The sequence below is a fragment of the Oncorhynchus gorbuscha genome, linkage group LG14 (assembly GCF_021184085.1).
Source record: "Oncorhynchus gorbuscha isolate QuinsamMale2020 ecotype Even-year linkage group LG14, OgorEven_v1.0, whole genome shotgun sequence".
Taxonomy (NCBI): domain Eukaryota; kingdom Metazoa; phylum Chordata; class Actinopteri; order Salmoniformes; family Salmonidae; genus Oncorhynchus; species Oncorhynchus gorbuscha.
Genome location: NC_060186.1, coordinates 40,264,485 through 40,280,284, shown reverse-complemented (window position 1 = coordinate 40,280,284; position 15,800 = coordinate 40,264,485). Strand labels below are relative to the sequence as shown.

Genomic DNA, 15,800 nt, shown 5'->3' with positions numbered 1-15,800 from the left:
TTTATTTATTTCACCTTTATTTAACCAGGTAGGCAAGTTGAGAACAAGTTCTCATTTACAATTGCGACCTGGCCAAGATAAAGCAAAGCAGTTTGACACATACAACGACAGAGTTACACATGGAGTAAAACAAACATACAGTCAATAATACAGTAGAAACAAGTCTATATACGATGTGAGCAAATGAGGTGAGATAAGGGAGGTAAAAGGCCATGGTGGCGAAGTAAATACAATACAGCAAGTAAAACACTCACTTGATAGACAGCTGTGTAGTCTGTCCTGAAGGTATGGGCTGCTTCTTCTAGTTTACTTTTGAAACATGGAACAATGTCTCTATAACTCCAGGGTAGATGAGCGCAGAAAAGTCCTCAGGGTTTGTTACACAGTTTCTGGGTGGGATGCTTTCTTCAACGTAGATATCAAGCTCCCCAAATCAATGACGGTAACAATCGTCAGTTGCCACGCTCCGCAGTTGCACCACCAGTCCCGGTCTACCGGCTACGCTGACTCAGCCTCTCTCCGTGCTCAGAAACTGCACAAGTTCCTCAGTAAATTCTGGCTTGAATAAATATGGCTCTGAATAAAAAACCTTATCAAAATGTTATGATTATTTGCCAATAAGCAAGAAAGATAGCTACTTTAGCACGCAACAGCTGACTGCCTCCAGGGAGTTTTGTTAACAAATCCAAAAGTCTTACAGGACGAGAGTGCAGTCAAAACCCAAATGAGGAAATTGATAGAATCTCATTTCTTAGGATTATCAGTCAAAAGAATGAATATATAAAATATTGATTACTATGTATAGCTTTGTAAGACTTTGAATGACCAACCACCCAGCTTTGGAGTAGTTAGAAGGGCTATTTCCCTACTTTTGAGAGGAGCTGGCTAGTAGACTTCCAGATATTGCGCTAAGTTAACAATATGCTATCTTCAACTTCCTTCAAACTGTAAGCAGAGACATAAAAATTATATCCATGAGTTTGTCGGACTCTGGGTAAGTAGGAAATTACCCCAAATACCGAAGTGTTCCTTAGAAAAAAATATCATGGCTTAATACGTGTTCATATGAAATTTTGATACTAGAACATGAAAAATGGTTCGGTAATTAAATTTGTTACTTTCAGTTCTTATGTCAAATGTGTCTCACGGATCAAGTCTGTATCAGTGCAGCCGATGTCCCCCTTCCAGCAAGAGCACACTGTGCCAGCTCCACTTAGCCCCTACCGGGAGTCTCGGCTGCATCATGTTAGCTAGCCACTCATTCTGCAGAGACGTTTGCACACTTCAACAATGAAACACGGCATGTAGAAATGTTTTAACAGTTCATTACGGTTTGCAAAACATACAAAACACTTCACAATGCAAGATGATAACGGTAACTTCCAGCTTTGTAGGCTAACTTTTCTTGCTAGCTTACAGCAGAAGCTAACATCAATTCACTACCCTAATATTTTGGCAAACCATGATGTAAAATATGCTAATTGCCACAAACTTTATTAATTAACTTAAAAATCGGTCTCTCCCAAAGATGATCTATTGTCTCTGGGAACTGACTGTATGTGTAAATAGGGCTCTGACAGCCGTCCCCTCAACCCTCCTGAATTACATCATTACTTGTTAACTTCTTTGGGACTGAGGGGCAGTATTGAGTAGCTTGGATAACAAGGTGCCCAAAGTAAACTGCCTGCTACTCAGGCCCAAAAGCTAGAATATGCTAAATATTAGTAGATTTGTATAGAAAACACTCTGAAGTTTCTAAAACTGTTTGAATGATGACTGTGAGTATAACAGAACTCATATGACAGGCAAATACCTGAGAAGAAAATCCAACCTGGAAGTGGGAAATCTGAGGTTTGTAGTTTTTCAAGTCATTGCCTATCAAATATAAAGTGTCTATGGAGTCATGTTGCACTTCCTAAGGCTTCTACTAGATGTCAACAGTTTTTAGAACCTTGTTTCAGGCTTCAACGTTGAAGGAGGAGAGAATGAGAGCTGTTTCAACCAGAGGTCTGGCAGAATGCCATAAGCCGATCACGCTCTCGCCCGCGAGAGGTAGCTGCATTCCACTGCATTTCTAAAGACAATGGAATTCTCCGGTTGGAACATTATTGAAGATGTATGATAAAAACATCCTAAAGATCGATTCTATACACCGTTTGACATGTTTCTATAAACTGTAATAGAACTTTTTTGACATTTCGTCTGAACAAGTGATCGCGCATTATGCATTTGGAATACTGGGCTAAAGGTGCGAACAAAAAGGAGGTTTTTGGAAACAGTGAAGTGGGCAGGGCAGTACAGATTTCTTCTCTTAAATCTGCAAGCAGAGTCTGAACATCAGACAGGATGGCATTGTCTCCCTCAATCTGTGCAATGGCTACTGCTATAGGTTTCAGGAGTTTCAGGCTGCTTACCACGCGCTCCCTAAATACATCATCCAGGAGGATCCTCTTGATAGGGCTGTCCATATCTACCTCTTGGTGAGGTAGATTGCTGCTATAACTTGATGACCCTTCACATACCTAACCATTTCCTTGGCTCTCTTGTAGAGTGTATCCATTTCTTTCAGAGCCATGATATCCTTGAGGAGCAGATTCAATGCATGAGCAGCACAGCCAATGGGTGTGATGTGAGGGTAGGACTTCTCCACTTTAGACCAAGCAGCCTTCATGTTCACAGCATTGTCTGTCACCAGTGCAAATACCTTCTGTGGTCCAAGGTCATTGATGACTGCCTTCAGCTCATCTGCAATGTAGAGACTGGTGTGTCTGTTGTGTCTGTGCTCTTGTAGAATACTGGTTGAGGGGTGGAGATGATGTTAATTATTCCTTGCCCACAAACATTCGACCACCCATCAGAGATGATTGCAATACAGTCTGCTTTCTCTATGATTTGCTTGACCTTCAATTGACCTCTGTTGGACTCTGCATCCAGCAAATGAGTAGATAAAGCATGTCTGGTTGGAGGGGTGTATGCTGGGTGAAGAACATTCAGAAATCTCTTCCAATACACATTGCTTCAATGTTCACACTACATTCAGCGTTCTGGTGGACATTCCTGCAGTCAGCGTGCCAATTGAACACTCCCTCAAAACTTGAGACATCTGTGGTAATGTCTTATTTGAGAAAAAAAACGGCACATTTTAAAGTGAGCTTTTGTCCCCAGCACAAGGTGCACCTGTGTAATGATCGTGCTGCTTAATCAGCTTCGTAATATGCCACATCTGTCAGGTGGATGGATTACCTTGGCAAAGGAGAAATGCTCACTAACAGGGATGCACACAATTCGAGAGAAATAAGCTTCTTGTGCGTATGGTCTTTTTCTGTGATCTTTTTTTTTCAGCTCATGAAACATGGGACCAACACTTTACATTTTGTGTTTCTATATTTTTGTTCAGTGTATGTTAAAAGTACTCCAACGGGGCCAGCGTATGCTGAACTAGGCGAATGGGAAGAGAGATGCGGAGGAGCAAAAACGAGACATGCTTCCACCCGTGACCCAATTTGCTGCACCCAAGACACACTGCAGGAAATAAACAGTCCACAAAAAGACTACTGAACACACAAAAGTGCAGAGTCTGTGGTCCAGTGGACGCTCCCAGGTCTATAAGCACATACCACTCTTTGAGACCCAAGTTAAATCCCGGTCTGTCGAAATCGTGTTAAAAAACACACATGAGCCTTAACCAGGGGAGACCATTCATATGCCTCCACAATATCTTACTAGTTCCATTACACACAATAAGATGGATCAATATTGTGTTATAGTCCAGCTGAACTCATTTACATAGTTTATTTGGTCTGCATTGGAGTCTGTTGGTCGAGAAGTTGGCGTTTTCTTGTTTCACTCCAGTCGTTTGAAGTGACCTAGCTTCAGGGGAGGAAATAACAAGATCCTACGGAAATATGAACTGGGCACCTATTGTACCGTCCAGCACAAATATCTCTGCATAACAGGGAGGCGGCCCTAAAGACAAAGTTTACCCATTCAAGGGACAATGGAATAAAGGGAAGAAGAAAACTGGTCTGTAGCTCTGGGTATTGTTGCACTCCATTGCTCATACGAACCCCAGCAGGAATTCATTTCAGTCAGGGGTTATAGTCACCCAACCCCCACCCTTGCTGAAATGACTTGTTTGAGGAGGATTCTTTTTTTTAAACACCCACAATGCCGGGTGACATATCACTTCAGAAAACAGGGCCTGAGAGGAAGGAAGCCGGCTTGGCTCGGTGGCGTCGGTGTGGGAGTGAGTGTTGCCTGGGTAAGGCTGCCTGTCTGCTTGGGGTCATGGAGGGACAGGTTGCTGGAGGGATTGAACCCAGCCACAGCCCCCCAGCCTCTGACTGTCGCCTGGATTGACCCCTCAAATACAACCCGGACATGAGCACTTCCAAGGTCAAATGCCTGACAGAAATTAATTATTAGGAGAGAAAATATGTGCAGTGCAACAACGTCTCAGTCGAGCTGACCCAAACATAAAACACTCCCATTACAATGCTGAGTAATGAGTCGCATAAACAGTTTGAAAGGTGGCACGAGATGGTCTAAAAAGGCCCGGGGTTCGATTTCTAAAGCTGCACTATGAAGTGGAAGGGAGAAGAAAAAAATCATAATTGTATTGCAGGGCAAAAAGAAAATGTCACTCTCCTAGAGCAAGAAAAACAGGAAAGGAGATGTTCCAGTAACATCTGATGGCAGCGTGCCTCGGAGTGCCGGAGAGAGGAACGACTTACGGCCTGCTCTACCCCTAGTTAGGCTTACTTATTTACTTTACATTCTTGCAAAGCTAATACAACACAATTGGTACATTTTGTGGCTGGAGAAAGTCACATTTTGGAGTGCCCCAAAATCCTTTCTCTTCTCCTCTAGCCCATGCCCTGGTGGAATTTTCCAACCCGATAGGAAAACTGTCTGCAACCCACCGTGATACAGAACACCCGGTGACTCCGTCTGCAGAACACATATCAGCAAGGAACACTAGGAGGACATTGAGTAATGGTGGAGATACAAAGACACACTAGAAATCTTTGCAGAGCCCTGGCATGATGGGCGTCTGTGGATCTCAAAGATAAAGTGTGAGGGGTGCTAGACATTTCACTGTAGAAGCTCATTTCTTTAAAATGGTACCAGAGGCATATAATTCATTTGGCTGGCTCCTCATCCTAAAATCCTATGAAAGCATTTTGAATGAAAAAGTGACCCCCACCCCCAAACCAGTGCAATGTGCAAAAGCGAGACAACTCGCTCAGACCTTATGAAAATGTGATGTCGAGTCCAGACACAATAGCTCCACAGATGAGTAAACAAATGAAGCAGCCAAGACACAATAGCTCCACAGATGAGTAAACGAATGAAGCAGCCAAGACACACTAGCTCCACAGATGAGTAAACAAATGAAGCAGCCAAGACACACTAGCTCCACAGATGAGTAAACAAATGAAGCAGCCAAGACACACTAGCTCCACAGATGAGTAAACAAATGAAGCAGCCAAGACACACTAGCTCCACAGATGAGTAAACAAATGAAGCAGCCAAGACACACTAGCTCCACAGATGAGTAAACAAATGAAGCAGCCAAGACACACTAGCTCCACAGATGAGTAAACAAATGGAGCAGCCAAGACGTAACAGCAACAGTCCCTTTCTGCTACTGGCTGATGTCAACGCCAATGAGGTCACTGCCTGACAAAAGTAAATGGGACAGGACCACATAGGGGCCGCCAGACAACCTTGATCGCTCAAAGGGGAAGCATTCATGAGGCATCGTTAACTGCAGCCACACAGTCCCTCCCAAAACTGTTCTCAGCGATTTGTGGATACACCTACATAGTACCTGCTCATCAATAGGGTAACTGCCAGTATGTTCAGGAGTTGGGCTTCACTAAAGGGTGTTATTCAATCAAAAGCACCGTTTCATCGATTGGACAAAAACATTCTCTTCCCGTACTGTGAGGAAGGTGAATGAACACCCAATTGGGTAACTTGTTGTTGTTTCACACGTCATTCTCTTACTGATTATGTCAATTGAAACGTGCATTATTGCAGCACAGGCAGACTATTGTTTTGTCTTTCCCCAGGCATTCACTGTTGCCAGGTTGGATTGAATATGGCCTCATATTAGTGGAATAATAGAGATTGTGGAAACACTCATTTCAATCCAGTGTGAAAACATTTTGAATGTGAAACCACTATATTGATAGGAGCTAACACAGAGAAGCTGACTAGAAAATAAACTGTGTATTTAACACTAGTTTAGAGATAAAAGCAGACAACTACAATACTGATGTTATCTACCAAAAAAATATTCTTCTGCCCAACATCTCTGACCAATATCCTTCTAATCCCCTCCTTCCACCCCCACATCCTGATTAGCTCATAACGCCCAGGTAAATGGGACTTCACCACACCTCTAGCAGATCCCTTATGGTGTTTGAGGGGTTTCACGAGTATACTTCCATATACCCAGGTCTTAATAAAACCCCTCCCTTCTAAAAGCAGGAATATCGACTGACTCGGCAGCGGGGTTCTCCTCCCACCAATTACAGAAATAAAACCCGGCGCAGATAAAAATAGCTACAGTGAATGAGTCTATGAAAAACTGAGGAGAGCATGAGGGGAGGTAAGGATGGAGGGATGACATTGTTTTTGCTGTACAAACTAAGGTGCTCATTGTCTGAATTAAGGTCCTGAGTTGTCTGGGTTTTTAGTGTATTTTAATCTAGGATAGCGCTGCAGTGGATAGTCACTGTTTTGCAGGCTCCTGACCAATTCTGTTATTTTGTGTGTTTTTTGATGCTGATCTTAACTTTTTTTTGTACATAATGTCGCCGCAATCATTTCCTAAGACGGAAAACTGCTTCTGGACAACAGGTTACCGATTTGGGTGAAAATGTTTACTTCAACGAGGCGGCAGCTCTGTATTTTTTGCTTTCATGGGACCAGGCCCTAATTACCGGGACTCGAAAGAGGAAGCAGCAGCGAAAGTGTGGCAAGCGAGGTGGCATCCTGACGAGACCAAGCAAATAGAACAGAGGGCAATGGAGAACCTATGAGAGCATTCCTGTTTTTGCATTCTGAAGTGACCCCCACCCCCCCCAAAACTATCATGATCAGCTCCTTTATTTTACTGACATTGAGGGAGAGGTTGCTGTCCTGGCACCACACTGCCATGGTCGGACCTTATCATCATCGGTGATCAGTCCTTCCGCCATTGTCGTCAGCAAACTTAATGAAGTCATGCACGGCCACACAGTCGTAGGTGAACAGAACAGGAGGGGACTAAGCACACCGCTGAGGGGCCCCCGTGGCAGATGTGTTGTTGCCCACCCTTACCGCCAGGAAGTCCCGGATCCAGTTGCAGAGGGAGGTGTTCAGTCCCAGACTCTTGAACTTGGAGGAGACTATGGTGTTGAATGCTGAGCAGGTGGGTGAGGGCAGCAGCAAAGATTCCACGCGAGCCTTTGCACGAGCCAAATTGCTCACAGCTCCCAGGGAGGAGTCCATGCCTGTCACCCGCAAGCGACGAGTTTTTAGGAAGTGTGTTAAGTTTGTGAAAGTGGCAAAGATTTGTGTCGACTGTGAAATCCAACTGATTCCATTGTGTGAAAACGCACACTAGAGGGTTGCATTCCTGTGGGATGCCCTCAGGACCTGTAGGTTCTATGACTGCGGCACGGTCTGCATTTTTCATGCGGCAGGCGAGAGGTCAGAGATTATTTGGAAATGGTCATCTTTCTGCTTTGTATGCGTTAACCTACCTATTGTATCAGCCTTTTCACACGGACAGTCTTACATGAACTGGCACATTATCGGGCTGGCGTTCACATGGGCTTCATTGTTTTTGTTCTCCTTACAAATAAACTCTGGACATGTACGGGTTCCTGTCAAAGTGCCTTATTTTCTGTATGTCGTGTTGTCATTTCTAATGTAGCACACCGTATGTATGTATGTATGGAGCATAATGCATTTACAGTTTTATTCACTTGTTTTCAAGTACTGGTGAGAAATAATGCATTCCGATTATAGATCGTAATGGACACCTATGATGTGTGTAAAATACCTTTTTGAAGGTTGTACTGATTATAATGAGCTCATGTTAATTAAGCTATTTGCCAGCTATATGTGGCGCTGTTTGTTGACATTATACAATGCATTCTTGGAGTCACGTAAACGTCTGTCAGACCAAAGATGTTATGAGGTGAAGGAATGGTTCACTCATCTTTCAAGTAAACTTCCGGAAGTGAATGAAGGGACGTGAATGATTGTAAACACACCCCTTTCAAAATACACACTGCAAACAGAGAGAACTCATCTAGGTCTGCTCTTATTATCTTATTATCTTTGGTCTAAATATGACCGCTTGTGTAATGTCAATCTTTCCTCAGTTAGCGCTAGGATGTAGCCTACATTTTCCGGTTTGGATGATTGTGTTATGCTGTCGTTACTTCTGTGAATGTCAGAAGATTGCATCCAAAAATAAACTAGTCATATTCAGGACATAGCTTTGCAAGGACAGCTTTTATGCAAAATGTTTGTGGCTAGCTCAAATGCTGACTGTTGCAGCAATGGAAACTGGACGTTCTAGTCAAACCAGTTTGAGTGTACGCTGCAGGGACAACTGTAGAATGATCACAAACATTTGTTGGTACTTGTGAAAAGGTTAAACCTCCATTGGCGCATGAACTGCTAGCGGGACACCTACGACAACATTCCGTGAAATTACAGAGCGTGAAATTCAAAATACAAAAAAATCGTAATATTAAAACACTCATGGAAATACAAGTGTCATACATAATTTAAAATCTTTACTTGTTAATCCAACCGCATTGTCAGATTTCAAAAAGGCTTTACGGCGAAAGCATACCATGCGATTATCTGAGAACAACGCCCCACACCAAAATACTTTTCAACCAGCACAGGCGTCACAAAATCACAAATAGCGATTAAATCACTTACCTTTCTAGGATCTTCCTCTTTTTGCAATCCCAAGGTTCCCAGCTGTACAATGGTTGTTTTGTTCGATAAAGTCCTTCTTTATATCCAAAAAGGTCTGTTTAGTTGGCACCAATGATCTCAGTAAATCCTCTCTTTCAACATGAATACAAACTAATCCAAAAAGTTACCAGTAAAGTTCATCCAAACAAGTCAAACGATGTTTCAAATTAATACTCAGGTACTCTAATATCTAAATAAATGATAATATTTAAGACTGAGAATAGTATGCTCTATAGGGAACATAAATACCGAAGAGCGCGCACCTCATTCACCAACAAGACCACTTTTCTAATGAGAGACAAGTTGTAGATCTTCCAACTACTTGTTAATTTTTCAAAAAACAAGCCTGAAACCCTTTCTAAAGACTGTTGACATCTTGTGGAAGCCATAGGAACTGCAATCTGGGTCCTATATATTTACATTTCAATTAGGCAAGCACTGAAATTGCCTGTGACCTAAAAAAAAAACATTCCTTGGGTTTTCGCCTGCCATATCAGTTCTGTTATACTCAAGAGTGTTTTCTATCCAATGCTACCAAGTATATGCATATCCTAGCTTCTGGGCCAGAGTAACAGGCAGTTTACTTTGGGCAGGTCAGTCATCAGAAATTTCGGACAAAAACCAGTATGCTAACGAAGTTAAACACTGTTTCCCATGCTTGTTCAATGAACCATAAACAATTAATGAACATGCACCTGTGGAACGGTCGTTAAGACACTAACAGCTTACATATAGTCACAGTTATTAAGGTCACAGTTATTAAATCCTTAGGACACTAAAGAGGCCTTTCTACTGATTGAAAAACACCAAAAGAAAGATGCCCAGGGTCCCTGCTCATCTGTGTGAACGTGCCATAGGCATGCTGCAAGGAGACATGAGGACTGCAGATGTGGCCAGCAAAATAAATGGCAATGTCCGTACTGTCAGACGCCTAAGACAGCGCTACAGGGAGACAAGACTGACAGCTGACCACCTAGCAGGAGCTGACCATGTGTAACAACACCTGCGCAGGATCGGTACATCCGAACATCACACCTGTAGGACAGGTACAGGATGGCAACAACTGCCCGAATTACACCAGGAACGCACCATCCCTCCAGTGCTCAGACTGTCCGCAATAGGCTGAGAGAGGCTGGACTGAGGGCTTTTAGGCCTGTTGTAAAGGCAGGTCCTCACCAGACATCACCGGTAACAACGTCACCTATGGGCACAACCCACCATCGACCAGACAGAACTGGCAAAAAGTGCGCTTCACTGACGAGATGCGGTTTTGTCTCACCAGGGGTGATGGTCGGATTCGCGTTTATCGTCGAAGGAATGAACGTTACACTGAGGCCTGTACAATGGAGCGGGATCGATTTGGTGGTGGAGGGTCCGTCATGGTCTGGGGCGGTGTGTCACAGCATCATCGGACTGAGCTTGTTGTCATTGCAGGCAATCTCAACGCTGTGTGTTACAGGGAAGACATCCTCCTCCCTCATGTGGTATCCTTCCTGCAGGCTCATCCTTACATGACCTTCCAGCATGACAATGACACCATACTGCTTGTTCTGTGCGTTATTTCCTGCAAGACAGGAATGTCAGTGTTCTGCCATGGCCAGCGAAGAGCCCAGATCTCAATCCCATTGAGAACATCTGGGACCTGTTGAATCGGAGGGTGAGGGTTAGGGCCATTCCCCCCTGAAATGTCCGGGAACTTGCAGGTGCCTTGGTGGAAGAGTGGGGAACATCTCACAGCAAGTACTGGCAAATCTGGTGCAGTCCATGAGGAGGAGATCCACTGCAGTATTATGTACAGTGGGGCAAAACAAGTATTTAGTCAGCCACCAATTGTGCAAGTTCCCCGATTTGTGCAAGTTCTCTTCTCATCATAGGTACACTTCAACTATGACAGACAAAATGAGAAAAAAAAATCCAGAAAAATCGCATTGTAGGATTTTTAATGAATTTATTTGCAAAATATGGTGGAAAATAAGTATTTGGTCACCTACAAACAAGCAAGATTTCTGGCTCTCACAGACCTGTAACTTCTTCTATAAGAGGCTCCTAGAGGACCCAGGCTCTGAGGGGTGGCCAGTCCTATTCTGGCTGTGCCGGTTGGAGATACGAGTACACGACAATTAAGGCCAGATTGTTCTTCAAGATGTTCAAACGTTTATAGATGACCAGCAGGGTCAAATAATAATCACAGTGGTAGAGGGTGGTCAGTACCTCAGGAGTAAATGTCAGTTGGCTTTTCATAGCCGAGCATTCAGAGGTCGAGACAGTAGATGCGGTAGAGAGAGAGTCGAAAACAGCAAGTTCGGGACAGGGTAGCACGTCCGGTGAAACAGGTCAAGGTTCTATAGCCCGCAGTCAGAACAGTTGAAACTGGAGTACCAGCACGACCAGGTGGACTGGGGGTAGCCAGGCCAGATAGTCCTGAGGCATGATCCTAGGTTTTAGGTCCTCCGGGAGGAGAGGGAGAGAATTCGAGGGAGCATACTTACATTCACACAGGACACCAGATAAGACAGGAGAATTACACCAGATATAACAGACTGACCCTAGCCCTCCGGGGACTGAGCTTAATCTGTGTCTGGGAAACTGGCCTTTAAGCAAACTAGTTTAACAATCTCATCTATCAAACCCCATCCAGAGGGCACGTTCACTGAAACCACACTGGTCAATCAGTCACTTATCATTAGAACCGCAGGGCCTTGAGGGACCTGCCCTTCAAGCTGCCATTCTGACTGGTGTAATTAATATATTTAATATATGCTATTGCAAAATATTCATTTGTGTTCATGAAGGTGTCAAGTAACAGAATTTATTTTAGTTAAAAAAAGAATAATAAAATAGCATTTTCATTCGTTTGTAACTGTAGGCTATAGGTGAAAACAAACTGGTCAATGAATTTTATTTGGACTTTTGTTCCAACTAGGAAACAGAAACCATATATCTTAGAACACTAAAATGTTATTTGTATTTTAAAATAGTGTACAAAACAGCAAAACACACGGTCAAGTGTTGAAAACAGTAGCCTAAACATCGTTTTAAGCGCCAAGTGTGCTTGATAAATAGTGAAAATCAGCACAAAAGCAACAATGGCATCATATTTAAAATGAGTGTCGATATGACAGCAGTCAAATATTGTCAGCTTGTGCTTACGATGTCTGCATGGGACTACGCTGTCTGCATGGGACTGCGCTGTCTGCATGGGACTGCGCTGTCTGCATGGGACTGCGCTGTCTGCATGGGACTGCGCTGTCTGCATGGGACTGCGCTGTCTGCATGGGACTGCGCTGTCTGCATGGGACTGCGCTGTCTGCATGGGACTGCGCTGTCTGCATGGGACTGCGCTGTCTGCATGGGACTGCGCTGTCTGCATGGGACTGCGCTGTCTGCATGGGACTACGCTGTCTGCATGGGACTACGCTGTCTGCATGGGACTACGCTGTCTGCATGGGACTACGCTGTCTGCATGGGACTACGCTGTCTGCATGGGACTACGCTGTCTGCATGGGACTACGCTGTCTGCATGGGACTACGCTGTCTGCATGGGACTACGCTGTCTGCATGGGACTACAATGTCTGCATGGGACTACAATGTCTGCATGGGACTACAATGTCTGCATGGGACTACAATGTCTGCATGGGACTACAATGTCTGCATGGGACTACAATGTCTGCATGGGACTACAATGTCTGCATGGGACTACGATGTCTGCATGGGACTACGATGTCTGCATGGGACGGATTTCTTCATCCCGCTCCTAACCGCTCCTGCAGTTTTTCATACCACACTACCAACTCCCACCCGCTACTGGAAGAGCTGGTCCCAAACCAAACCGCAGTCCTGCAGTGTTATTTTAGACGAATGTGATACAGCTCACTTGTCAGCTATGGTCCCAGCAATTTTGCGCCCTATAGGCAATATCAAATGTGCTAAAATAACTTGAGAAATAGGTGGCCCATTTTACATTAGGCTTTCTGTATTAGTGGACTATATCAGCCGATATACTAGATGTAGTTTGGGAAGCAGAGTTGGAGTCTTGCCCTTTCTCTTTATAGCCTACGTTTTAAGAGTGTGAAGATTTTCATTATTTATATTTTTTCTCCCCAATTTCATGGTATCCAATTGGTAGTAGTTACAGTCTTGTCTCATCGCTGCAACTCCCGTACGGACTCGTCCTCCGAAACACAACCCAACCAAGCCGCACTGCTTCTTGACACAATGCCCATCCATCCCGGAAGCCAGCAGGAAGAAACACTGTCCACCTGGCAACCTGGTCAGCATGCACTGCGCCCAGCCCCCCACAGGAGTCGCTAGTGCGCGATGAGACAAGGATACCGGCCAAGCCCTCCCTAACCCGGACGACACTGGGCCAATTGTGTCGCAGCCGGCTTGGACTCGGACCCAGAATCTCTGGTGGCACCCGGGAGGCCCATAGGAGTGCGACGATTTTCTGCCAGAGCAATATGGATGATCAATAATTATATCTAGGCAATGTAGTGAACTATAGCCTAATCATATTAAGGAAGTACATTTCCTTGGAAAGAACTGCCCTGTGCTTCTCCGCCCATACTTAGGCTATAGCCTACTCTATTTATTTGAGGCCACACAAGCTCCTGATCTCGAAGGTATGGAATCTGAACTAGAAGCGGCAAGAAAGATGACTGCTACACTTGCCACGTTTTGCAAAAGGACATAGCCTGACTTTTTAGGATGACGATTTGCAGGCAGAGACTAACAAAGGGGTAATCAGTACTTAATGAAACGGGTGCCACGCCCGCTCACCCTAGTAGCCAGCCTATGCACCCGTCGTTCGACTCACGTTATTCCATTATCAATATTTATTTAGGCACTGTAGTAAACTACAGTCTAATCATATTTCAATTAATGTCATATTGAAGTTAACTGCCACGTGATTCTCCATCCAGGTAGGCAGCCTCCTCTATTTCAACACCTACCAGGCACACAACTCGCACACCCAACTTGGAGAGAAGTAGGCTCCTGAAGTTGCCCGAGTGTGTGAATAATGCGACAAAAAAAGTGCTATTAAACCCTTTACAAAGATCTGTGAAGTTCATATGGATTTTTACAAATGATCTTTATAAGACAGGGTCCTGAAAAAGGGACGTTTCTTTTTTTGCTGAGTTTAAATACGAAAAAAGGCCAGTTCAAACCACCATTGGGAATTGTGTTCCCTCAGGACAAAATGCAAAACTTGTGTTGCTTTCAAGACATTAGAATGAACCCTTCTCTCAGAGGGCCCTGGCTCCTATACCATCCCTGTCACGATGCCCTGAACGAAGCTGTGGAGACTGATACTGCACCGAGGAGGCAGCAACAGATTGGTATGGCTTAGCATGGTACATTTCTCAGTCTGACTGCAGGCTGCCTAGCGAACTGCGTGGAGCCGTGGCAGCTATCTAGTCGGCACCATTCCCTGAAGGACACGTGTGCATAATAGACGGAGCCTACTCATGGAAGGAACGGGACAGCATGGTGTCCCCTCAGCTACCTTTGCATGTGGAGGTTTGTCCATCTTGACTGAGTGATTGGTGTATGGGGCAGAGACTCTCTGGCTACTGTTAGCTACGGTTTAAGGGAGGGGTTGGGGAGTTGTGTTTAGGACCACATCATCACTCAGAGGCCTGTTCGCTTTGGTTGCCAACCCAGAAAGCAGTGGGCTCCTGATGAAGTGGTACGCACACAGGTGGAGACTGAGAAACTAGAGAGAGCATGACGCTGGCCCTCTCACTCATCCCGTATCCATACAGTCTGAGCCACGGGCTGTCGATTGGACAACGAATGGAAAACAAACTGAATCGATAGCCTGTGCTGGCTAATTATAGGGGTTGGTGGGGTGGATGAACAACATCAGTCTCACACTGGCACCACTGAGGGTCTGATCTGTATAGCTGCAAGGAAAGGCCACAGGACAGGGCAGCAACCGCAGTCTGGTAAAGAGCCATCCAAGGGCACCATAGTAAGGTCTACTACAGTTCCAAGCGGATCTCAGGAAATAGATAGAAAAGTATATTTGTATATATGACATTACCAGTTGGCACAGGTCCTAATATTGGGTTAGGGTTACTCTGCCACACAACATTGGGGGAAAAGTTCTAATGTCCAAGTTAAATAAAAGTCCAGAAAGACACACCTCATTTTGTGGCCTTTAACTCTTTTGTGGGCCAGCAGGTGTGTTTTAGCGTCTGCTCATTCCAGTTTCATCAGAGCAGAATAATAAAATGGGCCTTGAGGAGGAAATGTGGGTACTGTGTGCACTAGGCCCTCCAACCATCCAATGGGTCAATGGCCCCACTTCACTTCACTTCCCTTTCCCCACTACAGCCCAAACCCCAGCCCCTTCTCCTTGGAAAGGTGTTGCTCCTCTTCCTATGTTGGCAGGGCCAACCCTCATCTTTCACCAGCCACCCATTTGGATTTCTCCTCCGAGGCGATTATTAGCAGCCTCTGAAATTCAAGTCCACCGAGGGTTCCTCTAACAGCCACCGCTTTACCCCCCTACCTCCCATCATGCAGTGGGACACAAGGACTGAGACCTTTAAGGGGGTAGGGACTCTGCACCTCAGCTCAAACTAATGCAGAGTCCTTTGTGAAGTTAGTAACACACTCTGAAATGAAGCTAGTTATATCACCAAGACACGTGCTGTGGTGTGTAGCACCCACTATGACAAGGTGTCAAGAACTCATAGGGAATCAGATTAATTAGCTATAATTGTGCGTTTCACAACAAAAATAGTTTCAATGGCTACTCGATGAAGGGAAGTCCCATACACTCACAGGGCACCTCCAT

General features: G+C 44.7%; 1 pseudogene; it reads right to left on the bottom strand.

Annotated features, from left to right (window-relative positions):
- The window catches only part of LOC123994934, a 144,416-nt pseudogene that overhangs the window by 109,182 nt on the left and 19,434 nt on the right, over positions 1–15,800 (bottom strand).